Source organism: Acinonyx jubatus, chromosome A2 (assembly GCF_027475565.1).
Source record: "Acinonyx jubatus isolate Ajub_Pintada_27869175 chromosome A2, VMU_Ajub_asm_v1.0, whole genome shotgun sequence".
Lineage (NCBI taxonomy): Eukaryota > Metazoa > Chordata > Mammalia > Carnivora > Felidae > Acinonyx > Acinonyx jubatus.
This window is the reverse complement of record NC_069383.1, coordinates 23,510,908-23,538,682: the sequence shown is the minus strand read 5'-3', so window position 1 is coordinate 23,538,682 and position 27,775 is coordinate 23,510,908. Positions and strand designations below refer to the sequence as shown.

The 27,775-nt window shown below is 37.8% G+C and overlaps 1 protein-coding gene and 1 long non-coding RNA gene across 3 annotated transcripts in view; one reads left to right on the top strand and one right to left on the bottom strand.

Moving 5' to 3' along the window:
- The window catches only part of AHCYL2 (adenosylhomocysteinase like 2), a 166,166-nt gene that overhangs the window by 1,555 nt on the left and 136,836 nt on the right, over positions 1-27,775 (top strand). The gene's annotated exons all lie outside the window — the stretch shown is intronic.
- On the bottom strand, positions 8,933-27,224 carry LOC113604148 (uncharacterized). The gene is made up of 2 exons (XR_003425994.2): positions 26,589-27,224; positions 8,933-11,464 (listed from the first exon to the last, which is right to left on the bottom strand). It is a non-coding gene; the product is annotated as an uncharacterized LOC113604148 (long non-coding RNA).

The window sequence follows — 27,775 nt, the reverse complement described above, 5'->3', positions numbered from 1 at the left end:
ACCCTGGATCCAGCCTAACTTTTGTTGTAATAGTCTCATGATTAAGGTATGAAGCAGATAACCCTTTCATTCTAATTCCCTAGATATAGGTGATAGATGATGTCACATGTAAGACTGAAGGAATTTGTTTAATTATGCTTTAGGACAGTGTCCAGGTCATTTGCAGCGTGAAACTCCTCTGGGAGGAATTGTAGGAGGCAGCACAGGTGCCAGGGCTGGTAGTACCTAGCATGAGTCTGGAAATCGGAAATATTTCTGACTGGTTGAGTTGCTTTCTCACTTTGGCCAAATTTTTTTCCTGTGATTAGGGATCTTTTTGTGTAAAATTCTGTAATTTGAATTCTAATAATTTGAATAGATCTCTTGACTGTAAAGATTGTTTAACAAATTACTTTTAGGGCATGGGATTTACAGACAGGCAAACCTGGGTTTCAATACTAGTATCCTCACTAACTAGCTTTTGGGTAATTTCTAAATTTTCCGAATCTCTTAGTTTCCTCTGTTATAAAATGTAAATACTAATATGATTGAAGATTAGAAATATTTGTAAAGGGCTTTAGCATAGAACTTGGCACAAGTACCAAGGGCTTAAGAGATGATGGCTATTATTATTAAGGACGATTTTATTTTATTCCTCCTCCAACTGTGGATTAAGTGCATGCCACCATGACCTCGTCTGAAAGGTACACTCAGTTCAATAGACTCTATATAAAGAAGTTAAAAAATCACAGGTCAGCATGTCAGTCTATTTTTCTTAAATCTAGATGTGCTTCTTGACCATTTTCCTTGTTGTTGAACCACCTTCTTCCTGTTTTTTTCTAGCATCAAAATGTAGGTTCCATGATTCTAGATTTACTCAGCAGCCTCAAGGCTATGGAAGACAGGGCTGAGCTTGCCTTACAACGTTAATTGCAAACAAAAAACAACTTTTGCTGGAAGTTGAGCAGATGAAACTCTGGGCAAGGATACAGCTGTATGACACAACCAAAGGCATTGCTGAGCTCCTTTTGGGGGACAGAATTTTTAACTTTCTTGATATTGAATTGGCTAAATTAAGTGCACGAGACTGCCTGTTTTACCCCAGATTGAAAGTCACCTCGTTAAGAGACTGCAGTGTGACATTTTGATTTGTTGCCTCTTTCTTGATTCTTAGATTGTTTATTTAATCATTCTTACCTTGACACCTTTCTGCTTTTATTGTAGGGAGCGATTGGGGGTATTAGATCTTGAAATAGCTACTTTTGGCTATGTAATTGGTGACCGTGGCTTTTATTTTGTAACTGTCACATACAAGCTTATTTATCTTAAGTCACATTTTAGTTGATGGTTTCCCTTACTCTGTTCATGTATCTGTCATCAGTTTTCTCTGATCAGTTACTCTGCTCAGCCACATGAGGGAAATAAACTTTTTGTAAGAGCCAGAATTCCCAAGTACAGTAGTCAGTAAGAATGAGCATATGGTATGCAGATTACTTAGTCACATCTTATCTTTGACTCCTACCTTCATCATGTAACTTGCGGTGCTGTGGGGACCAGATCTTGTTATTGTGGCTATTGTATATTTGTATTAACGTCTTTCTTCATAAGTTCACATTCGGTGAACCCGACAAACCAAAAATCTCTGTAAGAAGTGATTTGTGGAATCGGAAGATAAATTTCAAGTGAATGCAGTAGTAGTAGTTGAGAGGGTTTCTTCCCTGTGTTCTTGAAAATGGGGTAATAAGAATGTCATAGCACATTTCTCACGGCAGGGGAAACAAGGCAGGAGAGGATTTATTTCAGGAAAGTTAAAACTTTCTGACAGTAAGGCTGCAAGCCTCAGAACTGTAACTCGTTTGTGCTTACATCAGTATTGGTAATGACCATGTTCAAGCAGTCTTTTTTTTTTTTTTCTTTTTCCTTTTTGGCAAACGTATCCACTTTGCACTGGATTTGTTGCTGTCAGCAGAGAATGAGTTGAGCCGTGTTAGTTCTTTCTTGCCCTGAATTCTTTAAGCTCTTGATTTGGTTAATTATAGATCACTAAAACGGAACCTTTTGGATGCAGGCATGGTATTGTGGGAGCAGTATGACTCTTTTTGCCAGTTAGGAAAGTACAGGCTTGCAAAATGTTCATTAAAACAATTGGCAGAATGATCCTAATATGGTTTACCATCAATTGACCTTTTATATTCCAGGAAATGTTAGAAGCATTTTTCTTTTTTTCTTTATTTTAGAGAAAGAGCTTGTGAGTGCAAGCAGGGGAAAGGGGCAGAGGGAGAGAGAGAGAGAGAGAAGTATCCTAAGCAGTGCAGAGCCTAACATGGGGCTTGATCCCTGGGATCGAGACCTGAGCTGAAATCAAGAGTCTGTCTCTTAGGGGTGCCTGGGTGGCTCAGTTGGTTAAGTGTCCGACCTCGACCTCGGCTCAGGTCATGATCTCATGGTGTGTGAGTTCAAGCCCCTCATGGGCTCTGTGCTGACAGCTCAGAGCCTGGAGCCTGCTCTGGATTCTGTGTTTCTCTCTCTCTCTGCTCCTGCCCTGCTCACACTCTTTGTCTCTCAAAAAGTGAGTAAACGTTAAAAAAAAAAAAAAAGGTCTGTCCCTTAACCGACTGAGCCACCCAGGCACCCTTATAGGCATTTTTCTAATCCTGACAATAGCACATTGAGATATAGGTGGCATTATCTCCATTTTACAGATAAGGAAATGGGGTTCTGAGAGGTAAAGTGCCTTGCCCAAGATTATACATCCAGCAAGCTGCAGAGCTAGGACTTAAATCTGTTTTAAACCTTTGCTTGTTTCCAAAGCCTGTGTCCTTTTTATTATACCATACTGATTCTTTCTAAATTCTTAGATGCTGGATTCTGGCCTTCTCCCAGAAGTGTTTCAGAATACTTAGTGACCTCTAAGGTATGCCTGTCTGCCCTAAGGTTTAGGCCATTCAAAACCAAAGTTAAGGAGGGTCTGAGTCAGGGTTCTAGGAATAGGAGAGAAAAATAAATGTACAAATGTAGAACCTCAAAAAATTGTAAAATTATAAGGAAGAAGCGCATCTTACATCTATAAAAAGGTGTTTCAAGATCAATGATGCATTTTCACATTAGTAATCTGAGAAATTTATCCTTATTTTTAAAGTTATAGGGGCGCCTGGGTGGCTCAGTCGGTTAAGCATCTGACTTCGGCTCAGGTCATGATGTCACGGTCTGTGAGTTCGAGCCCCGCGTCGGGCTCTGTGCTGACAGCTCAGAGCCTGGAGCCTGCCTCAGATTCTGTGTCTCCCTCTCTCTCTGACTCTCCCCCGTTCATGCTCTGTTTCTCTCTGTCTCAAAAATAAATAAACATTAAAAAAAAGTAATAAAGTTATAAGTAAATCTGGAGTACCTGAAGAATATGCTCTTCCTTTCTGTCTTACTAATAGTTTTCTTCCTGTTCTTTAACTCTCACTTTCTCTGTGAATCAGTCTCTAATTAGGCGTTTTGAAAATTAGAAGGAGAAGCATACTGTTATGTATTCCAGCTGTGTACCAGGTACTGTATCAGAGAGCCTTGCATACATTGTTTTAGTTAATCCTCCTATGAGCTCTCCTTGTTTTATTGAGGAAACAGAGCTGAAGAGATTAAGGAATTTGTCTCAAGGTTCCACATTTAGTAATGTGATGGAGCTAATAGAACTCTACTCTGATGCAAAAGCCCAGACTCTTGCTTTTCAGTTGAAGTTTCATTTCTCTGTTCAAAGCTCAGATTGAATATTTTATTTTATTTTATTGTATTGTATTGTATTTTATTTTATTATTTTATTTTGTTTTGTTTTAGAGAGCGCATGAGCAGGGGAGGGGCAGAGAGGGAGAGGGAGAGAGAGAGAATCCCAAGCAGGACTGACAGTGTGGAGCCTGACATGGGACTCAAACTCACAAACTGCGAGATCATGACCTGAGCCGAAACCAAGAGTTAGCCACTTAACCACCTGAGCCACCCAGGCGCCCCATCAGATCGAATCTTTTAAATTTTAGTTAATTTGTATATTTTTTTGTGGATGTTTTTGTTATTTCACCAACAGGCAATTTCTTTTTATTTATTGAGGTTGTTTCATGGTGTATATACCATATATTTATTTGAACACTTACGAGTTTTCTGAGAATGCAGCCCTTATTTTATATTAGTATGATTTATGAATTCTATTCTCCTTGCTCCTGGGAAAGACTGAATATTAGAATCTGGGAGGTTCCTCAGAGCTGAAGTAGCAGTTGTATATTTGATGTCTTGTCCAGCTAATTGAAGAAATGGGTATAGTTCATGAAAAAGAGAGTTTCTTTATTACAGAAAATGTTTCTCTACCCCACAATGAAAGGGGGGAGAAAAGATTTATTGGAAACTTTATTTAGACTCTTTGTTGAGTTGAGTTTATAAAGAATATGCAGTTTCTCTCGTGGTACCTTTGTTTAAAAAATTGAGAGATGTACAACTGAGGTGGATGGGAGAACAGTCTTAACAGTTGCCTCGATCCATCACCCTGCTCTTGTGTTCAGGTGGTATGTACAATTAGAGGAGCTGAAATTCCATTTACCCACTAAGAGGTTAAGTAAGCTTGATCAGGTTTCTCGGGAATTTGTGGTAGCTTTTTATACTGTGAACGACCTATGGCCTGAGAGTGAGAGAGCAGAGCTGAGGAGAAAGTGGTAGATTGAAATTTTTTTTGGTAACGGTTCTGAGTCTAAAGCTATTTTGATTAAACTAAATAATTTAAGACATGATGTGTATGATCTGCAGTCTCCTCTTTTCCAGCTATATTCTGCAACAGTTCAATTAGCCGTTTTCCTTCTTGGACCTTGGACACTTGGATGGCGTTAATAGCTGGTCATTTCCTATCCTTTTCTTTAAGGGTCTATCAATAGAAATGTATTGGTTTGGAGCCCAGGGTTTTTTGGGGTTTTTTTTTTTTTTTTGGCTCAGAACCTATATTAAGGATGGAGACAGGTTCTAGAGCTGGTTGAGTTTCTCTGAGTATAAATCAGACTTTTCCTTAAAGCCTTTCTGAATACTGCAGAGCTGTCATTGAGAGTTAAGTAACCTGAGGCTAAAACTGGCTTCATCTTCCCTATAAACTTAATCTCCCGCAGTGCTCCATGTGAACCCTTTTGATCACTCTAACAGAGTTGATGCTGTTGACTACCTTTTTTTGGAAACTCTTCCCTTGGCTTCAGTTATGACTCTTCACTTGTGGCTACCATTTACTGAATACTTTACTCTCTGCCCGGCAGCTATCTCATCTCATTTAATCCTCATCACAACTTTATCAGATGAATATTATTCTCTTTATTTTACAGATGAGAAAATACAGGCTCAAAGAGAATAATTAACTTGCTCAAGGCTTTGCCAATCTGTGATGCCTTTGGGGTTAGTGAGATGCCCATAGCAACAGTGGGAGGCTTTGCCACACTGCCAGCCCCCTCCTTCTCTGACTGTTCTCCCATGTGAAATCTGCTTAAGTTATTGCTGCTGCTGTTAAGACCACTCTGCAACCTTTGGGATCTCAGAATCTGTTCTCAGAGAGAAGGCCTAAACCATCATGCCTCACATCCCTGTTTACCTCAATCACTGTCTGACATCCAGTTACCTATTATTTTCTAATACTCATTCCCTACCACTCTCTTCATCCTCTCAGCTAATCCAGTTCCCCCAAATCTTTCCACCATGTCCTCTACAACTTCCCCCTCCATTGTCAGTAAATCCCCATGAAGTATCAGCCTCTAGCAGCAAGATCAAGCTACAGGGGCAACAATGGGGGCCCTGTTCGTGTGGCACCTGGTATCCAGAACTGTAATGGTATAGCTCAAGCTGCAGCATCTCCTGCTTGACATTAGCCATCACATCTTTGCCAAGCCCATTCTGTGTGTGATTTGGGGTGCTCTTTTTAGCTGTGTAGTCCCAAAGCAGCTTTTCCGCTCTGAGAGTTGAACCATGGAGCTGAGAGTTGTTAGAGGAAATCAGAAAACCAAGCAGATTGATGTCACTGTGAATTCATAATTGTCAGCCTCGTGTGCATAATCAGCATTGCCTAACAATATTACACATTTCTCTAGTAAGTTCGCTTTCCTACTCACTGCAAATGACTGTTTCAGGCCATCTCTATATCCCGTCTTTCATGTGTTCTTTTTAAATCAGTGATATGCCTTATACTTTAGTATAAAAACAGAAGCCCCCCCCCCCCCAAAGGAAATGCCTTCATCTTTATACTTCTCAAATTGACAAACCTACCTGCAATTGGGGCTCATCTTTTTCTCCTTACCTCCTGTTGGATAGAGGAAGCATCCTTCATTCTGCCAGAGACCTGTCTCTTTCAGGTGCTCTTACCACATTCTCCTGTCTTCTTAAAGAACTTTTTCCTTTGATTATTTTCTCTTTCTACTAAAGCCTTTCCTACAGTCTTCCAATTTGTGCTAATCTCTCCCATTTTGAAAACCCTGTCCTCTACCCCCCTTCTGCTTCTATCCTTTCTATTTCCTTTCACAGCTAAGCTTCTTAAAGGGGTTTTCGTCACATACTATATACAGTTTTTCTTTCCACAAACTCTTTAACCCACTCCTACCTTAATGTTCTGACCAGAATAAGATCTTCTTGCTAAAGTTGCTAATATCCATCAGATTGGGAAACATGGTGGTCTGATTTTTCAGTCCTCATCAAGACCTCTTGGTAGGTCTTACCCAAACTTCTTACCCAAACACTTTCCTCTCTTGGCTTCCACAACACTGCCCTTTACTGTTTTCCTCTCACTTCTCTGGGTGCTCCTTCTCAGTCCCCTTTGTTGGCTTTCTCCTTTATCCTGAGCCCTCTGTTCTTTCCATTGTGTTTTCTTCCTAAATCATCCACATCATTCCTATGCCTTTAAGTATCATCTACATCCCAACAACTCCCCAAATTATTTCTTTAGCCAAGATCCCTCTCCTGAATGCCAATTTTGTGTGTGTCCAAATGCCTACTTGCGGTTGCACTTCAAAACTAACATGAACAAAGTGGGTATTTTTATCTAATTCCCAAAATATATTCTTGTTTTCTTACGTTAGTTAAGATGTTTACATTGTTTACATTGTTTTTTCTTTCTTTTAAAAAAATTGTGTTTAATTGCACAAGTAATGCCTAAGTATTTTCTTACAAAATAATTCAGTCTAATGAAGCAGAAGTCCTTCCTTGGCCCTCAGCAAGTCTCATTGCCCTCCTCAGAAGTGACTCCTGCTATCAATTTCTTTCTTGACTTTTTTTTTCTGAGCTTACATTCAGAGTTGTGCATAGAGAAATTTGTAGTTTTATAATAATAACTTGTACATAGATAAAGCATACTATTATGTTTGTAGGTTGTTTTTTTTTTCACTTGGAGTTCTTTTCATATCAATATACACAGATCTATCTCAAGTCTTTTTAACCCTGAATTGACTTCCAAAGTCCATACCATTGTTCTTTATTAAATCATTCTTCTGTTGATGCACATTTAACTTAATATTTTTTCTTTATAGACAGTGCTGTTGTAGTTACCTGTATGCATTTTTGTGTGTGTGCATGTGTAAATGTTTCTCTAAGGTAGATACCTAAAAGTAGAATTCTGATGTTGAAAGATATCTATGATTTATTTCTTTATTTCTTTCTTTATTTAAATTAAAAAAAAATTTTTTTTCAATTTATTTTTGAGAGAGAAGCAGAGCACGAGCAGGGGAGGGGCAGAAAGAGGGACACAAAGAATGTGAAGCAGGCTCCAGGCTCTGAGCTGTCAGCATAGAGCCCGACGCAGGGCTTGAACTTGTGAACTGCGAGATCATGACCTGACAGAAAGTCGAACACTTAACCCACTGAGCCACCTGGGCACCCCGAAAGACATCTACATTTTAACAAAATTTTTTTTAATGTTTATTTATTTTTGAGAGAGAGAGAGAGAGAGAGCACAAGCAGAGGAGAGACAGAGAGAGAGGAGGACACAGAATCCGAGGCAGGCTCCAGGCCTTGAGCTGTCAGCACAGAACCTGACGCGGGGCTTGAACTCATGAGCTGTGAGATAATGACCTGACCCGAAGTCAGACACTCAACCAACTGAGCCACCCAGGTGCCCCTACATTTTAAACTTAATGCCGCCTTCAAAAATGTAGTACCATTTTACACATCAATTAACTATAAACAAGATAACCTTTCACCACATCTTTACCAACCACTGGATTTACATCTTTCATGAGGAAAATCATTTACTGTTTTTATTAGCATTTTTTCTGCTTAACAGTATTTATGAGTAACTACTATGTGCCAAGTGCTAGGGATATAGCAGTGAATAAATTAGAGGAAGATCTCTGCCATCTTCATGTTGGCTTGTAGGAATTCTTTATGTTTTGGATATTAATTATGTATATGTTGCAAGTATTTTTTTTCTGTTTTATTTCTTATTGACTTGTGACTTTATGAATTTAGAAGTTTTTCTAAGATTTAAAAGAAAGAAAGGAACACTTAGGTGGCTCAGTTGGTTGGGAGTCCAACTCTTGATTTCTGCTCAGATCATGATCCCAGGGTTGTGGGATTGAGCTCCAAGCCCCACGTCGGGCTCCATGCTAAGCTTGAAGTCTGCTTAAGATTCTCTCTCTCTCTCTCTCTCTCTCTCTCTCTCTCTGTCTTTCTCCCCCCGCCCTTCTGCTCCTCACCCCCACTCACTCGTGCATGCTCAATCTCTTGCTCTCTAGAAAAAAAGTTTTTACATAGTCACATTGGGCATTGTTTTCCTCTATGGCTTAAACATTTTGTGTCTTAGAGTGGCATTTTCTACCCCAGGCTTATAAACAAATTATTTTATATTTTCTTCAACTGTTTTTATGGCTGTGTTTATTATATTTTGGTCCTCAGTCCATCTGGAATTCATTTTGTTTGTTATGTAAGATAGGGATTATTTGGTTTTTTTGTTTGTTTGTTTGTTTTATTTTGAGAGAGAGAGAGAGAGGTAATCCAAAGCAGGTTCTGCACTTTCAATACAGAGCCCACTGTGAGGCTTGATCCCATGAACTGTGAGATCATTACCTGAGCTGAAGTTGGATGTCCAACTAACTGAGCCACCCAGGCACCTCGAGATAGGGACTACTTTGTGATGTAAGATAGATCTATTTGTGCCCAAATAAAATTTAATACTTTACTTTTTGGGGTTTGTTTTCTATGTTTTTCTCTTTAACTTGTCCTTCTTCACTGTTCTCATTTCTTTACTTTTACCTGGACACATAGAAGTAACTTCTGATTGAAGACTGTTTAACTCAAGAATGGCACTAAAAATTTGCCATCCTTGTACTAAGTGCTTGTAATGAGTAATTCATAGAAGCACTTGCTATTGTAGCAAATTTTACATATTTATAAGCATAATTATGTTTGTTCTTGTTTAGTGGATATAGATTTATGTTTTCATAGAATCTGGAGCCTCGATGATACCTCAGATACACATCCTATGCAGCAGTGGTCTACAGAGGAACTCCCCTTCTGCAGTTATACTAAGTTGGAAAAATGTGTGGTCCTTTTCCAATATGACAACTTATTTTTTTTAAGTCATTGCCAGGAACTGAATACATAATAGGGAGAAGGAGATTATAGGAAGAAGAAATTTTGCCCTCATTGCATAATTGTGTGCATTCACATTTCATTTTTTTTGTTTCTATCTTCCAAAGGTAGACATTACCTGCTCTAGGTTAAAGACAGACTTCTCTTCCTACCAGGTAAATAAAGTGTCTTCTTCAATAAAATTGTTGGATAAAGCTTGACTGAGTCTAGTCTTGGGTGACTCTGCTTTGGGAGACAGAAATAGAATAGGAATTTTTATTATATTCATACCTATTGTTTGTATAAGGAAGAAAAAAGATGATTGGTCTAATGCTAATTCCTTTTTAGGACCTTTGCTGGACTATATTATAGAAACAGAGAAGCACCTTTACTACTTCTGAATACTTCTCTAATAATCTCCCCTAATGTATTGTGAACTACTTTTGTGCAAAAAAACCTTTTATGTGCTGTGAGCTAAACACTGCTAAGTGGTAGGACTATTAAATCAGCAAAATATCATTCTTGCTCTCAAGGAGAGGGTAGGGAATCTAGATATGAAAATAAATAAATACAGTCTGATGTGATATGAGCAATACTGGAAGCAGGAATCATTGCAGTTTGAAGAGTTCAGTATTGAAATGGGGTGTATCACCTTGGGAAAAGTACTTGGCTGCCTACCCAACAGGTTTCACAGTGTAGCAGAACCTTTTTGAAATTTCCATGTTCTAGCTTTACAAGTTCTGAAATTCACATTTTTAGTACACTTAGAGGTCATTCACTTCTTAGGCTCATTCAAAACAAACTCACAAGAGACGCGTATGTAAAACAAAATGGTAATTTCTTAGATGTAGAATGCTCACGCTGATGTGATATACATGCCGGCAGAGGATACTCTGGAAAATCTACCTAGGAAGTGTAGTTAGAGGCAGTTTATTAAGTTTGGAATCCTTTCGGTCCTTGCTACTCAAACTGGTCCATGACCAGAAGCATTGACATCTCCTGGGAGCTTGTTAGGAATACACAATCTCAGGCAACTCTGGTTCTGTGTTAGTGTGTACCCACCAGAACCTTAGTTTTTTATTTGTTGTGTAATACTGGCTTGGCAGTTGGTCTTATTTCATGCTTCTTTTCTGAAACCTCAGAGTAGAGAGGCAGGAAAATCATTTTCCGGTTTTTTGGAAGGGTAGATATGTATAATAAAGCTTGTTACAAGACTTGTAATAAAATACTTGATAGACACAGAGTCCTAGAAACACAGATGAGCACAGATACACAAAAACAAACACATCCAGAGATCCCTTACATGAAACAGAACCCCTCACAACCCTCTACCCAGACCCTTCGTACACACAGACCCATACCCACACCCACAGAGAGACTCCGTGTATCTCCATAGAGAGTCCCCAACAGTTACCCACAGAGATACCCCTCACAGAACCACGTACACCCCGGACCCACCCCCCAACAGAGATACACACATGCACATTGACACTCAACAAGTAATGCTAAGAACTCAAGATTTTCATGAGACTTGAGTAGTTTTTTCCATATTTTGAGGAGAAAGGACAAGTATACTCTTTAAGGTACTTTTAACTGAGGCAGAAATGTAGCAAAAAACAGACAGGCTGCCGTTAGGTCTGCACAACCGTGAATGTTACAAAGCCATTTTTATTTGAATTCCTGTTTCTGGAACTGCTTGTTCCTGGGCATCATTTTCAGTTTGATGTACTTATCATGCTTGGATGGAAAAGTCATTCTCTTATTATCTCTTAGGAGTTTGCATCCTAGGTTGCTGGTTAAGCAGAATTCCATGTTCAGTTCCTCTTGGTACTAACGGACACACTCCTCGATGTGTGAATCTGCCCAGGATTGGAAGATCCAGAAATACTGTACCTACGTGGAGGACTCATACTGAGTCTTCTGTGGGTGTGTGGGTCTGAAGAATGTAGGGCAGAGAGGGAAAATTATGTTAAAACTAGAAAGAGGTGTAATTTTGGTCTTCTTATCTCTTGGCTCATTCATAGTATGGATTTGCATAAGACCTGTGATAAAACTCAGGATGACTCAGGGGGATAATTTAGTTGTAAGTTAAAAGATTTTTAAACTATGCTGATATTGGCAGAGGATGGCACGTTGATTGTGTTGGTTGATAAAAGAGATGACTGGTATCAACATAGCCAGATTTTTTAGTTCCTTGGGCAGCATTCTGTAAGAAGAATCTTGTTAGGGAAAAGGAGACTCTGACACGTACAGCATGTTTCTGCCTAAATACTTGAAAGTTTCTATCACAATAAGGGAGTTAGGCACCAGAGAGACATTGCTAGAATAGTTTTACAAATGTAGGTTCCAAAAAGATAAATATTTTTCTCTTGCTGTCTGGTACATGTACATGTTTTCATTTGACCAAAAGCCTGTTAAATTTTTTTTCAAGCATATGGAAGAGTACCGAGAAGATTGAACACTGCCCAATTTAACAAATGTTAGATTTTGCAAAATTTTCTGTAAATACTTTTAAAGACCTAAAACATTGTAGATAAAATTGTAGAGCCTTTTGTACCCCTCCTCTATTCCCTTTCTTTTCTCTTCCTCCATCACAGTGGTAAATGCTGTCTAAACTTTGCTATTTATTATTACCCTTCGTGTTTTAACAGCTTTGCTGTATATTATCAGTATCAATTGTATGTCAATAATATATAGCACTGTTTTGTGTGTTTATAAACTTAACATAACGTGGTACTATAGAGTAGATACTATTCTGCAACCTACTTTTTCCACTCATCTTTATTTTGAGTTTTAACCAATCCAATACATGTAGATTTTCTAGTTGAGTCATATGTAGTGCTTCATTGTGTGACTGTATCACAGTTTACCCATTCCCTATTAACGTTTTCTCTCTCTTTTTTTTTTTTGAACTGGGGTGAACATCCTTAAATCATGTTTTCTTACCATATATAATAGTTTCTCTAGGGTATATATCCCATAAGCAGAATTGCCTAAGGTATACCAACTTTACCAGACTCTCCCAAATTGATTTCTAAAGTGTTTTTTTGGGGGCGCCTGGATGACTCAGTCGGTTAAGCGTCCAACTTGGGCTCAGGTCATATAATCTCACTGTTTGTGGGTTTGAGCCCCATATCGGACTCTGTGCTGACAGCTCAGAGTCTGGAACCTGCTTTGGATTCTGTGTCTTCCTCTCTCTCTGCCCCTCCTTCGCTCATGCTCTATCTCTTGCTCAAGAATAAATAAACATCGGGGCACCTGGATAGCTCAGTCGGTTAAGTGGTTAAGCGTCTGACTTCAGCTTAGGTCATGACCTTGCAATCCATGAGTTTAAGCCCCACATTGGGCTGTGTGCTGACAGCTCAGAGCCTGGAGCCTGCTTTGAATTCGGTGTTTCCCTCTCTTTCCCCCTCCATTGTTCATGCTCTGTCTCTTTTTCTCAAAAAATAAAAAAAAAATAAAGTGGTTCTATTAATACTTGTTTTCTGAATCCTTAATAATATGTGGTATTGTCAGATATTGAACTTGTGTCAGTCTGGTAGAGTTGTGAAATGATACCCCATTTAATTAACATTTCCTTGGATATTTAGTGGGACTGAACATCTTTTAATATGTCTGTAGTCCATTTGTATTTCCTTATTTGTGAAATGTGTATATTCATACATATCCTTTCTCATTTTTCTTCTTATTTTTTTAAAATGTTCTTGTTTATTTATTTTTGAGAGAGCGAGAGAGCGTGAGTGGGGGAGAGGCAAAGAGAGAAGGAGATAGAGAATCCTGAGCAGGCTCTGCTCCATGAGACCCTGGGATCATGACCTGAGCTGAAATCAAGACTCAGAAACGCAGCCGATTGAGCCACCCAGGTGCCCCTCTTTTCCTATTTTTCTTTTGGGGTCTCATTGGTTTTCTTACTGATTTAGAAAAGTTCTTTATATATATTTGTTCTAATCCTGTATCAGATATTTGTGTTGCAAATAACCTCAGGTCTGTGGCTTGTCTTTTTTACTTAATATGACTTTTATACAGAAGTTAAAATATGTAGGGGCTCCTGGGTGGCTCAGTAAGTTACGCTTCTGACTCTTGATTTCAGTTCGGGTCATGATTTCACAGTTTGTGGTTTCAAGCCCTGCGCTGCATTGGGCTCTGCACTGACAGGGCTCGGAGCCTGCTTGGGATATTCTCTCTTTGTCTCTGTCTCTGTCTCTCTCTCTCTTTTCCCCTTACCCCACTCATTCTCATGCTACTGTGTGTGCTTTCTCTTTCTCAAAATAAATAAATAAACCTAAAAATACATATATAAAAAAAGTTAAGGGGTGCTGGGTGGATCAGACAGTTAAGCATCTGACTTTGGCTCAGGTCATGATCTTGCAGTTGGTGGGTTCGGGCTCTGCGTCAGCCTCTCTGCTGTCCGCACAGAGCCACTTCAGATCCTCTGTGTCCCTCTTTCTCTGCACCTCTCCCGCTTGTGTGCATGCTCTCTCTCTCTAATAAGTTAATATTGAAAAAAAATTTTTAAGTTCAAATATGTAATGTAAAATCGATCATTTTTTTCCTCCATGTAGTTTGTCCTTTTTGATTCTTGTTTTAGAAACTTTTCTCTATCCTGATATGAAATGCCACTTTCACTGTCACACATCCTCTGTGTCCATTCTGTTTCTGGGTTGTGTATTATGTTCCATTAGTCTCTTCGTTGATTTCTTTACCAATATCACACTTTTTTTTAATTGCTAGAACTGTATAATAACTCTTACTTTCTTTGGATATGTTCCTCCTAATGTATTTAAAACTTTTTAACACCTTTATTGAGGTAAAATTTACATAAGATAAAGTTTACCCATTGTAAATTACAATTGAATGGCTGTTAATACATTTGTAGAGTTGTTTTTTTTCCCTCCACTATGGTAAAAAATAAACAGTAAAACCTTGGTTTGCGAGCAGAATTCGTTCCGGAAACATGCTTGTAATCCAAAGCACTTGTGTATCAAAGCTAATTTCAAGAACCATTGGCTCAGTTGTGATCATCTGATGTTTGGTGTCATGTACTGCTTCTATTGCAAGATATCGCTCATTCATCAAGTTAAAGTTTATTAGTAGTGTTTGCTCATCTTGCATAACACAGAATAAGTTACTTGCAGTCTGAGGTTTTACTGTATATAAAACATAAAATTTACCATTTTAAGGTATATAGGTCAGCAGTTATTAAGTATATTCCCATTGCTGTAGAACTATCACCACCACTCATTCCTAGCATTTTTTTAATCTTCCCGAATTGAAACTTCATCATACCCATTAAACTCCTCATTCTCCTATCTCCCCAGCCCCCAGCAACCACTAGTCTACTTTGTCTCTATGAATTTGACTACCGCAGGTACCTTGTACAAGTGGAATTGGATAGTTTTGTCCTTTTGTCTCTGGCTAATTTCACTTAGCCTGTTATCTTCAAAGTCCATGCATGTTGTAGCATGTGTCAGAGTTTCATTATTTTTTAAAATTGAGTAATATTTCAGTGTATGTATGTACAACGTTTTGTTTTTCCGTGCATTCATTGATGAACACTTGGGTTGCTTCTCCTTTTGTCTGTTGTGCATAATGCTGCTATAAACACGAGTATACAACTACCTGTTTGAGTTGCTGCTTTTTTTTTTTTTCCAATTTTTTTTAATGTTTATTCATCTTTGAGACAGAGACAGAACATGTATGGGGAAGGGGCAGATAGAGAGGGAGACACAGAATCCGAAACACGCTCTAGTCTCGGAGCTGTCAGCACAGAGCCTGATGCACGGCTCGAACTCACCAACCTGAGCTGAAGTAGGATACTCAACCGACTGAGCCACCCAGGTGCCCTGAGTTGCTGCTTTCAATTCTTTGGGTATATGCCCAGAAATGAAATTGCTGGATCATATGATAAGTCTATTTCTAATTTTTTGAGGAACTGCCATACTGTTTTCCAGAGCAGTTATATATTAAGTAATCTCTATACCCAACATGGGGCTTGAACTCACAACCCTAGGATCAAGAGTTGCATGCTCTTCTGACTGAGCCAGCCAGGCTCCCTCATCATTTTATATTTTTACTGACATCATACAAGCATTCTAATTTTTCTACATTCTCAACACTTGTTTATTTCTTTATTAGAATAACCATCCTAATGGGTATGTATGAAGCAGGTAGAGTTTTAAAATCACACCATGGTCCCCTAGACCCCTAGAAGTCCCTTTTGCCCATTTGCAGTCAATCACTGCTCCCAACTTCTCCAGGTAGTCACTGATTTGCTTTCTTTATGTATTTGCCTTTTCTGGAAGTTTCCTATAAATGAATCATACAATATGTGTCTTTTGTGTCTGGCTGTTTCACTTAGGGTAATAATTTTTGAATAATTTATTCATGTATCAATAGTTTTTCCTTTTTTATTGCCAAATGGCATTCCATTGTATAGATATACAACATTTTATTTATCACTTTACTAGTTGATGGATGATTCTGGATTATTTTTAGCTTTTGGCTATTTTGAAGAATGCTGCTGTGAACATGGATAAGTCTTTGTATGGATGTATGTGTTAGTTTCTCTTGGACAGATATCTAGAAGTGAAATCAATGGGTCATGTGTTAAGTTTATGTTTAACTCTTTAAGAAAATGGCAAACTTTTCCAAAGTGATCATACAATATTACAATGCTACTAGCAGTTTATGAGTATTTCATTTTCTCTACATCCTTGTAACACTTGGCATTGTTTTTTTTTATTGTAACCATTTTAGTGGTTATGTAGTGCTATGTTATTATAGCACTATATCATATAGTATTTGTGTTTCTCCATGACTGGTAATGTTGAGCATCTTTTCTTGTGTTTATTAGCAATTTGTATATTTTCTTCTTTTAAAAAAATTTTTTTTAAGTTTATTTATTTTTGGGGGGAGAGAGAGAGAGAGAGAGAGAAAGAAAACACAAGTGGTGGAAGGGCAAAGAGAGTTGAAGACAGAGAGAATCCCAAGCAGGTTCCACACTATCAACGCAGAGCCCACCACAGGGCTCCAACTCACAAACCATGAGATCATGACCTGACAGCCAAAATCAAGAGTTGGATGCTCAACTGACTGAGCCACCTAGGTACCCCTGTATATCTGCTTTGGTGAAATGTCTGTTCAGATCGTTTGTCCATCTTTTTTTGTTGTTTGTTTGTTTTTGATTTTTTTTTTTTTTAATTTATACCCAAATTGGTTAGCATATAGTGCAACAATGATTTCAGGAGTAGGTTCCTTAGTGACCCTTACCCGTTTAGCCCATCCCCCTCCCATAACCCCTCCAGTAACCCTCAGTTTGTTCTCCACATTTATGAGTCTCTTCTGTTTTGTCCCCCTCCCTGTTTTTATATTATTTTTGTTTCCCTTCCCTTATGTTCATCTGTTTTGTCTCTTAAAGTCCTCATATGAGTGAAGTCATATGATTTTTGTCTTTCTCTGACTAATTTCACTTAGCATAATACCCTCCAGTTCCATCCACGTAGTTGCAAATGTCATTTGTCCATCTTTAAATTGGGTTGTTTTCTTCTTAACTGAATTGTGAGACTTCTTTCCATAGCCCGAATACAGCCCTTTTTCAGATACATGATTTGCAAATATTTTTTCCTAGCCTGTCTTTTCATTTTCCTAATGATGCATTTTGAAAAGCTAATGGTTTTAATTTTGATAAAGTCCAATATATTACTTTTTAAGTAGGTTGTACTTTTGGTGTTATGTCTAAGAAAATTTTTTTAATTTTTTTAAAATTTTATTTTAGAGAGAGAACGTGAACAGGGGAGTGGGACAGAAGGAGGGAGGGAGAGAGAGAGAGAAAGAGAGAGAGAGAGAGAGACAGGAATATTAAGCAGGCTCCATGCTCAGTGCAGAGCCTGACACAGGTCTCCCTCCCATGACCCTGGGATCATGAGCTGAAATCAAGAGTCAGGGCTTCTCAACCAACTAAGCTGCCCTGGTGCCCCATGTCTGAGAAATCTTTAGTTCAAATTCACCAAAATGTTCTCCTATGTTTTCTTCTAGCAGTTTTATAGTTTCAGATTTTATATTTGGTCTGTGATCTATTGTGAGTTGACTTTTGTGTCTGGGGTAAGATATGGACCTAATATTTTTTCCTTTATATAGATATCCTGTTGTCCCAGCACTTTGTTTTTTTGAAAAGACTATTCTCTGCCTATTGAATTGGCTTGATACTATTGTTGCCTATCATTTGTCTGTAGATATGTGGGTGTATTTCTGGATGTTGTGTTCCAGTGGTCTGCTCGTTTATCTTGATGCCAGTACTATACTCTCTTGATTATTGTAGCTTTAGAGTAAGCATTGGAATTGGATAATATAAATGCTCCTATTTTATTATTCTTTTTCAAAATAATTTTGACTATCTTAGGCCTTTTTAAATTTCCATACAGGGCGCCTGGGTGGCTGAGCCTTCAGCTCAGGTATGATCTCACAGTTCATGAGTTTGAGTCCCACATTGGGTGAGCTCAAGCCCCACTTTGGGTAAACATGAGCCCTGCTTCTCTCTCTCTCTCTCTTTCTCTTTCTCTTTCTCTTTCTCTTTCTCTTTCTCTTTCTCTTTCTCTTTCTCTTTCTTTTTCTCTTTCTTTTGCTCTTTCTCTTTCTCTCTGCCCCTCCTGGGATTCTCTCTGTCTCTCTCTTTGCCCCTTGCTCACTTGCACCCCACCCCCCCTAAATAAATAAATAAATAAATAAATAAATAAATAAATTTCCATACAAATTTTAGGATAAGCTTGTCAATTTCTACAAAAAAAACCTTGCCAAGATTTTGGTAAGGATTATGTCAAATCTATAAGTCATTTTGGGAGAATTCCCATTTAAGTGCTATTGAGACTTAAAGTCCATGAACATGGAACCAAACTTTTATTTATTTAAAAAAGTTTTTTTTTTTTTAATGTTTATTTTTGAAGGAGAGAGAGAGAGAGCGTGAGGGGCGGCGGGGACAGAAAGAAAGGGAGACACAGAATCTGAAACAGGCTTCAGGCTCTGAGCTGTCAGCACAAAGGCCGACTCGGGCTTGAACTCACGAACCGTGAGATCATGACCTGAGCTGAAGTCAAACACTTAACCGACTTAGCCACCCATGTGCCCCATGTGGAACCAAAATTTTAAATAAGACTTTTTTTTTTTTAAACCAAAGATTAGTGTATATCATGTGAACTTAAAAAGAACATTTGGATTAATTTCTGTATATTTCTGAGAGTTTTAGGGATACTTAATTTGTATAAGCACTTACTTGTCTTTAGGCCAACTTTAGTAGAACTGCTTTAAAGGATTTTATTTATATATATATATATATATATATATATATATATATATATATATTTATATATTTATATATTCATTCATTCATTCATGTATTCATTCATGCATGCATTCATGCATGCTTTAGCTCATGACCCTGATATCAAGAGTCGCATACTCTTATCAACTGAGATAGCCAGGTGCCCCTAGAAATTCTTGTAGATAAAAGTCCAAATCTTCAAAGGTACACCTATTTCATTGTGACTCCAAACCAGCAAGCCTTTTTATGGCTTAACTATGGACGCAAAAGGCATCCCCAAAGAGGATGCAAAAGATGCAGACCCCTTTAAGAGCCAGAGTTACTGCCAAAGATAGCCTAAGCATTTTTTGTTAAGAACCTCCTTATGACAAAGGACATGAAAGACAAAGATACGGGAAAACAATGGCTTTTTCTGGAAGGCTAAGGATAACTAACTAATGGGTATCCGAAAGCAAATTCATGACAGTTACAATCCAAAGAGCTAATTCTTACAAATGTTTTTCTCCTGCTAATCTGAATTTGGAAAAGAAGGTACAAGGAGAAGTTCACCATCTTCTCCTGAACCGACAAAACCCCCAAATCCAGGAGACTGACTTTGGTAAGAATTCTTACCTTTTGCTGGCCTTTGTCAGTTGCTGGAGTATTTTTAGCTATAGTCTACAGGGCTTGTGGGGTGTCCCACCTGTTCCTTCACGGTCACTAAAACTAAAATAAACTAAAACAGAAAAAAGTCCTTTTTCTACTATCCTCCTTGGCTTTCTGGCTGGGACCCTGTAAATTGGACTGACAAAAGACAGACTAATAAGAGCAAAGTACACAGGGTTATTTATTTAATACAAGTTTTACATGAGATGAGAGCCTTCATAAAGAAATGAAAAACCAAAGAAATGGTTAAACGTGAATGTTTTTGTGTTAATTTTGATGAAGAGTGGAAAGTTGTGGCAAAATGTTCTAAGACAAAAGGGTCTGAGCTAAGGGTAATAAGCTGGGGAAATTTAGCAAGGCCTTAATATTTATTATGTCAAGGTGCCGTATTTTGGGTCAGCGTGTTCTAAACCTCATCAATAATGATGGTAAATCACATAGCTTGATAATGATGATATCCAAAAGTAATTATTTCCAGTTTGAGTATACCCATTAATGTACATAGCTAATTCTAGATTCTTTTTCTTTTCCACCTTCTGAATTATCATAGTTATTTATCAGTTTTATGGTCTCTATGAAGGGTCTTTTGGGTATTCCAGAAATTGATTCATTTTTTTACCACTTCCATCAGGGTAATGTCTTTAAAATTTTTCTGTTGGTTAGTGGGCCCACTTTTTGTTCATTAGGTATTTGGCTTGCTTTTGGTGGATTTTCACAATTTAATGCTAGCACATGATAGGTGCTTAATAAATGTTTGTGATAATAGAGCTGAACCGCATTGTGAACCATTGATTTGTAACATACTTCTCTCCCCTCACCAGCTCAAGTACCTCTGTCCCTTGAATGAATGTAACTCCTGATGCAGTCGCACACACGAAAGCTTAAGTATTTTCAGCTCTTGTATGTAATATTCTTGGTTAGATTCTCTGTCAGATGACACTAGTGATTAAGCCTTTGGAAAGAGCCCAAGAGTTTTCAGACTCTCTGGCTAGACAATAGCAACAACAGTGGGTAGTATACACTGACGTGATGATACTTGGCAATTCTAAAGCAACACTGGTTTTATACAGGAGCATCAGGTTAAACCAGTTAAGACTCCTTAGGCTGAAAACCTACTTTGTAGATTTTATAGTTTTATTTACTTTTTTTTTTTCTCCAGAATGGTTTCCTTAAATATGTAGCAGAGATCATGGTAGATACGTATTTGTACTCAAAGATTGAGATGCTCAGCAAGAGGGCTGTTGGCTTAAAGGGAGTGAGGACAATGAGTATTTTGGGGTTCACAGACTCTTGAAGCCTCTGTCCCTATCTTGGGGAAAAAAGGAAGGGCACCCTAGGAAGGTTGGGACCTTGCCAAGATGTAGAGCAGTATCAAAGAATACTCTCTTTAGAGCACTTATAAATTTGAATTAGTTCTTACAATAGCACTGTGGTAAGCAATTATAGTTTACTAATGGAAAGGCCAAATAAAATGAAATTCAATTAATGTTGTTAAATGTCATTAAGCACTCTACTTAGTGTTTGTCCAAAGCTCCAGAGCAGGCAACTGTAAATGCAAAATCCAAATGCTGCATTTTGCCAAGAGAGCATTTTGGTCTCTGTATCTGTAAATATAAATACTTCCTGAATTATAAGATTATAGTACAGAAATTTTCTTTAGTAGAAATTAGAATGCAAGTGTTTCAAAATATACTTATTTAGGTCTTTATGTTTCATGAATTTTCAAGTAAAAAGTCAGAATTAGAAAAACAAGAAACAAACTTAACTTATAGTTGTATCTTTTTTAGTAAAGTGTTATGATTTAGTCAAATCAAACACAAGGTAAAAAACTGAACTTGAGTTCTTGTTCTATAATACTTCAAACAAATGCTTATTTGACTGAATCATAATATGAGCACTTCGTTAAAAAGTATTACAGAATACGAAGTCAAGTTTCATTTTTCACCTTATGTTTGAAATGTTAGTATAACATCTAAATGAAGGTGTCTTACAGATAAAGCTGGTGTCCCAGTGGAAATTGAAGGAGGGAGTCAAGAAATAGCTTTGGAAATTATTATGAAGGTCCTAGTCATAATGGTAGCTATTCTTAGAACGATTGTAGGGGGTCAGATGAGATATACTTGGACACAAAGCACCATTAATAGGAAGAAGAAAATGTTGGTAAATTACGTTATTATCCTATAATTATTATTAATTATTAATATTATATATAATTATTCTTATATTATCCTATAATAATATAATTTTACCTTCGTATAGCTCTTTATATTTTTTAATCCAGTTAAATCCATCATTTTATTTGGTACTGGAATAGAGTTTGAAATATACTAAGTGACTTCTTAACATAACATGTTAATTTCAGGGATGCTATTACTTTTTTTTTTTTTTTTTTTTCCTTAAACTATGATTAAAAATACTAGATACTTTAGGGGCACCCGGGTGGCTCAGTTGATGGTTAAGCATCTGACTCTTGATTTAGGCTCAGGTCATGATCTTCCAGTTAGAGGGATTAAGCCCTGTATTGGGCTCTGTGCTGACTGTGCAGAGCCTGCTTGGGATTCTCTCTCCCCCCTTTCTCTCTGCCCCTTCCCTATTCACCCTTTCTTTCTTTCTTTCTTTCTTTCTTTCTTTCTTTCTTTCTTTCTTTCCCTCTCTCTCTCAAAATAAATAAATAAATAAATAAACTTTACCCCCCCCCCCATACACACAAACAAAAACCAGATACTTTACGTTTAATTATTTTGTACTTGATTGGTACATTGCTAATATTTTTCAAAGAAATATCAATTTTGTTGAAACTAGAGCCCAGGTGTTTTAATTTTCTTAAACTGGTCTCTTTGTTGTACCATACTACTGTAAAACGATCAATCTTCATTAAGTCCTAGGTCACTTTTTATTTAACCTGGCCAAAACAATGTTCTCTAAGAGCCTTATTTCAAAGATCTAATTTTGTACAGAGATTTGAAGGCAACGTTATAGCTACTCTTCTGTTTTCTCTGAGCTAGGTCATAGGCTAAGGAGGGGAAGAGAGAAAGAGTTCAGAAGTTTGAGTAAAATCGTAGAGGCACTTGGGTGGCTTAGTTAGCTAACTGACTTCAGCTCAGGTCATTATCTCACAGTTCATTAATTCGAGCTCCACATTGGGCTTTCTGCTGTCAGTGTGGACCCCACTTTGGATCTTCTGTCTCCCACTCTCTCTCTGCCTCTCTCTCTTTCAAAAATAAATAAACATTAAAAAAAGAAGATTAAAAAACCCACAAAAACTTTTAAAAAAGGTGAGTAAAATGGTGAAAATTTAAAGTAGTTTTTTGTGGAGTATGAGCAGGGTCTCAGAATTAATCAGACAGTGTAGAATTAAATTTTCTAGTAGTCACATTTTAGTTAATTAGTTAATTGATTTTTAAGTAGGCTCCACGCCCAATGTGGGGCTCAAACTCATGACCCTGAGATCTAGAGTCACATGCTCTATCAACTGAGCCAGCCAGGCATGCCCCATAGTAGTCACACTTTTAAAAGTAAAAAGAAGTAAAATTAATTTTAACAACATATTGTATGTAACCCAACAAATCCAAAATGTTATAATTTCAATATGTAATCAATATAAAAACTGAGATATTTTGCCCTTTTTTAGATTTAGTCTTCAAAATTTATTATGTTATGTTTTGGCAGCACATTTGATTTTGGACTAGCCACATTTCAAGTATCCATCAGCTGCATGTGGCTAGTGGCTATCTGTTGAAAAGTGCAGTTCAAAAGTAAGTAAAAAGTAATACATTTTGAGCTGCATAGATACTGTCATCTGTTATTTACATGAATATATTATTTTTTCTAACAGTCCTTGAGGATAAGGCAATTTATTTGCTAGACCTGGCTTGATGAACTCAAGGGAAGTTGATACATTAAAAAAAAAAAAAGTGAGATCCAGTTAGAAGAAAGTTTATTCTACAGGAGGAGGCGGTGCCAATACTAAAATTAATACACCATCCTATGTAGATACATCCACCTTGTCATATGAAAGCTATGTACAACTGTATATATCCTTTGAAAGTATAGAAAAGGTAGTATACTACATACAGCATTCTGTATCTTGCTTTTTTCCCACTTAATATACCTTGGAGCTGCTTTGTTGTTTTTAAAGTCTATATTATATTCCATTGTATGAATGTACCATAATTTATGTAGCCAATTTGCTATTTATAGTTGTTTTCAATATTTTGCCCTTAGAAACAGTGCCATAATGAATATCTTTGTATATATGTGTTGAATACATATGTGAATATCTGTAGAATAAATTCTTACAAGTGAAATTTCTGGTTTAAAAGGTAGGTATATATTTCTTATTTTATAAATATTGCCAAATGCAATAGAAGTTATACTAGTTCACACTCTAGTAGTGTGAATAAACTTTTTCTTAAATAGAACTGATTCTCCGAACTGAGTCTTAGTAGAAAACAAAATTTATAGATTTAAAACATTTTAGGGGCGCTTGGGTGGCTTCAGTTGGTTAATCACAGGTCTTTGGCTCAGGTCATGATCTTGTAGTTTGTGAGTTCGAGACTTGCATCAGGCTGTCTGCTCTCAGCACAGAGCCTTCTTTGGATCCTCTCTCTCCCTCTCTCTCAGCTCCTCTCCAGTTTGTTCTTTCTATCTCTCAAAATAAATAAATAAACTTTAAAAAAGTGTTTTTATTGTGCTATTCTAATAGAAGAGGCATAGGTAACCCCCCTTTATCTTGAGATGATCCTTTTTTTTTTTTTCCTTTTAATGTTTATTTTTGAGAGAGAGAGACAGTGCGAGCAGGGGAGGGGCAGAGAGCAAGGGAGACACAGAATCCCAAGCAGGCTCCAGGCTCTCAGCTGTCAGCACAGAGCCCGATGCGGGGCTCAAACCGACAAGCTGTGAGATCGTGACCTGAGCCGAAGTCAGAGGCTTAAATGACTGAGCCACCCAGGCTCCCCTTGAGGTGATCCTCTTGAGCCACCTCAGAGGAACCCCTCGGGTTCCAGAGTATAGATTGAAAACACTGATTGTAATCCAGCTCCTCTTACTTTATGTATGAAGAAAAGGGTTCCAAAGAGATGGAGCTATTCCTCCAAGACCTCCTAAAAGGAGAAAAATAGGAAAAATAGGAATGGCTCTGAAATGTCTATTAAAGGAATTTCTTAGTGTTCTCTGTAACAGACTGACCTCAATTAATGACTTTTAAAGAATCAGACCTCTTAAAAATAGTGCTTGGTGTTTGATTTTGTTTTCATAAGCTTCATGGTTAGTGGAGACCTTGGCAGCTCCTGGCATTGGAGTAGAATAGTGTGAGCATGAGAGAGGGGCAGAGGGAGAAGAGGGAGAGAGGAGAGTATGAGCAGGGGAGAGGGGCAGAGGGGGAGAGAGAGAGAGAGACAGACAGATAGACAGACACAGACTGAATCTTAAGCACACTCCACAGAGCCCAAAACGGGGCTTGACCCTACAACCTTGGGATCATAACCTGAGCTGAAATAGTCAAGACATTCGACCAGCTGAGCCACCCAGGTGCCCCTTTGCCTTCATATTTCTGATGTGGCAACAACTGATCTGAAAAGCAAAGGGGCAAAGACTCAGCTGAGGAGGATGAGGTGGTATAGGAGAAAAAAATCTAGAGTGCCTAGTCCAGTGCCTGGTCCATTGTAGCTGCTAGTTATGCTAGTTCTGTGTTAGTGGAAGTATAGATTGGTCTAGCCATTTTGGAAGGAAGTAATCAGATTATACATTATGTGTACTCCATGATCCAGAAGCTCTTTCCCTAGGTGTATATCTGAAAGAAATTCTCACAGTACATAACTGGTTGTTCCTTACGGTGTTATATGTTTATGGAAAATGTACTTGTTGTCCTTCTCTTTCCCCAATGATGGGTAAATTAGGATAGATTTCTACCACTAAGAATTATCTAGCAATTTGAAGCAGTGGACTACATGTGCACAGGTAATGTGATGTCTCTTAAAAACATGATGCTGAATAAAACAAAGAAACAGACTGGGATATGTAACATAATAGCATTTATATAAATTAAAAAATGCATTAAGTAAAACACTGCACAGTTTGTAAGAAAACGTGAACACGTAAATATATTACAGTGACTGCCTAAATTGAGGGCTAATGGGAGTGGGATAAAGGAGAATAAATCAAATAAAAATATGTAAGTGTAAAACTTCATTTCTCTAGTGAAGTGATGTTGGAAGCATCTACTAGTTGACTAGGAGGATATCTACAGACCGCTACCCTGTGTCTCCCATTGTTATTACCTTTGGGAATAATTCATTCTTTCTTTCTTTCTTTCTCTCTTTCTTTCTCTCTCTGTTTCTTTTTCTTCTCTTTTCTTTTCTTTTTAAATGTTTATTTTTGAGAGGGAGAGAGAGAGAGAGAGAGACAGAGTGCAGGCTGGGGAGAGGCAGAGAGAGAGGGAGACACAGAATCCGAGGCAGGCTACAGGCTCTGAGCTGTCCGCACAGAGCCTGATGCGGGGCTTGAACTCGAGCTGTGAGATCGTGCGTGACCAGAGCCAAAGTTAGACGCTTAACCAACTGAGCCACCCAGGGGCCCCAGGATAATATTTTCTGATAATAAATTATCGTTGGAACATTTTTGTTGTTAATCTAGCTATACTTAAAGTGAATGTTTGGGATTCGCGTTTCTGAAATCTTCCTCTTTTTTTAGCCTTTATTTCCTCTTCACTTTTTCTGTTACTATATGTTCTGTTTGGTTGTTACTTAAATACAGAATATACTAGCCTCATTGTTTATATCTCATTTAGATACTACGTATATTACCAGCACTATATGTTGTCATTCTTAGAAGATGATACTGATACTTAGTGATGAGTCATATGAGATATTTTTCAGTGTCCTCTTAGATAATGGCTTTTTTTTTTTTTTAATTAAAGGAAGGGAAAAAATACTTGGAATAAAGAACTGACTAGTTTGATCCATTACCCTATATAAAACTTATTTATCTTGCTTTTCCTAAGAATCTCTGCTTAGGACAGATAAAAGTACTGACTCCTAGAGAGTTCCCTGAGGTAGCAGTAAGATCTTGGGTAGAATATCATATAAGAAACAACACCCTCTACCTTTTTGCAATTTTTGTTACTAGAACTACTCTTCTTTTTGTAGGTCACGAGCTTTTGAGTAGCCTGAGTTTGGGGTTAGCCTTAATTGAGGTTTTGGTTGTTAATGTGTACCACCCAGTCCGGTGCTCCAGATTAGCAACTGGAGAAAGGAGCTGTGATGGAATTAAAGTAACCTTGGCAACCATTATAATGTAAATGAGCCTTCTGGGAAGGAAGTTGAGAGCGTGGGCACTTGTTAGGGCATTCCTTTTAGCTTTTCAAGTAGAGCTGACTAGCATTTTGCTATTTTAAAATCCTGGTGTAGCTGCTCCTCAGACACCGTCAGATCAAGTTCTGTGCCATTCTAGCCTTTTTGAGTTTTCTGAGAAGCTAATACCATGTTTTAATAAGTATATAAAGCAAAATGAATCTCAAAGTGATGTGCTTATGCTCTTCATACACGTGAAGACCTCTTTTTCCTTTGCTAACATTGCCTTTTTCTCATTGCCTTCTGCCACTAGCATTGCAGCAGCTCTGCCCCAAATCTCTGATGCACAAAGGAAGCCACTTAAGTTTCCGGAGAAACAGTGTGGTGTATACCTAACAGACCCTGTGGCCAAGATTTAGCTTATGATAGAACTGGTAATCCCAAGGCTACAACTTAAGCAGTATAAAAGAGACAAATCCTCGGTTTCAAATCTTAATTTTTTTGTTTTAGCCTTTAGGCTTTAAGAAAAAAAATTCTTATATGTTTGGAGTTTTAATGCAGGCTTACTCTTTGTGGATTTAGAGATTGGATGATGAGGGGAGTAACAAAAGTGAAACCAAAATTATGACCAAACTGGGGTTGAGTTGCTAAATTAAGTACTGTACTTGTTTACCGCCTCCCTGATGAGTCCAGTGGTTTTAACAAAACTTGTGAGTGAAAGCTTGGGTTTCTTATTGAAGGTTAACCATTGTTATGCTGTTGGTGCTGAGCAAATAGCTTCCATCAGCCTCGGTTTTCACTTTGTAAAGAGTGAAAACAAGGACTCTTTCCATTATGGGGAAATATTTACAAACGGAATAAAATAGAACTAGTGGTATGATCAAGGATATCATCTGATGTAAGGTAAATTCTAAAATTTAGGGTAATATGTCTCACATATCCTCCGTAGCTTCTTTCAGTTAAGGCTTTTAAAACATATTATTAGTTCGGTGCTCCTGGG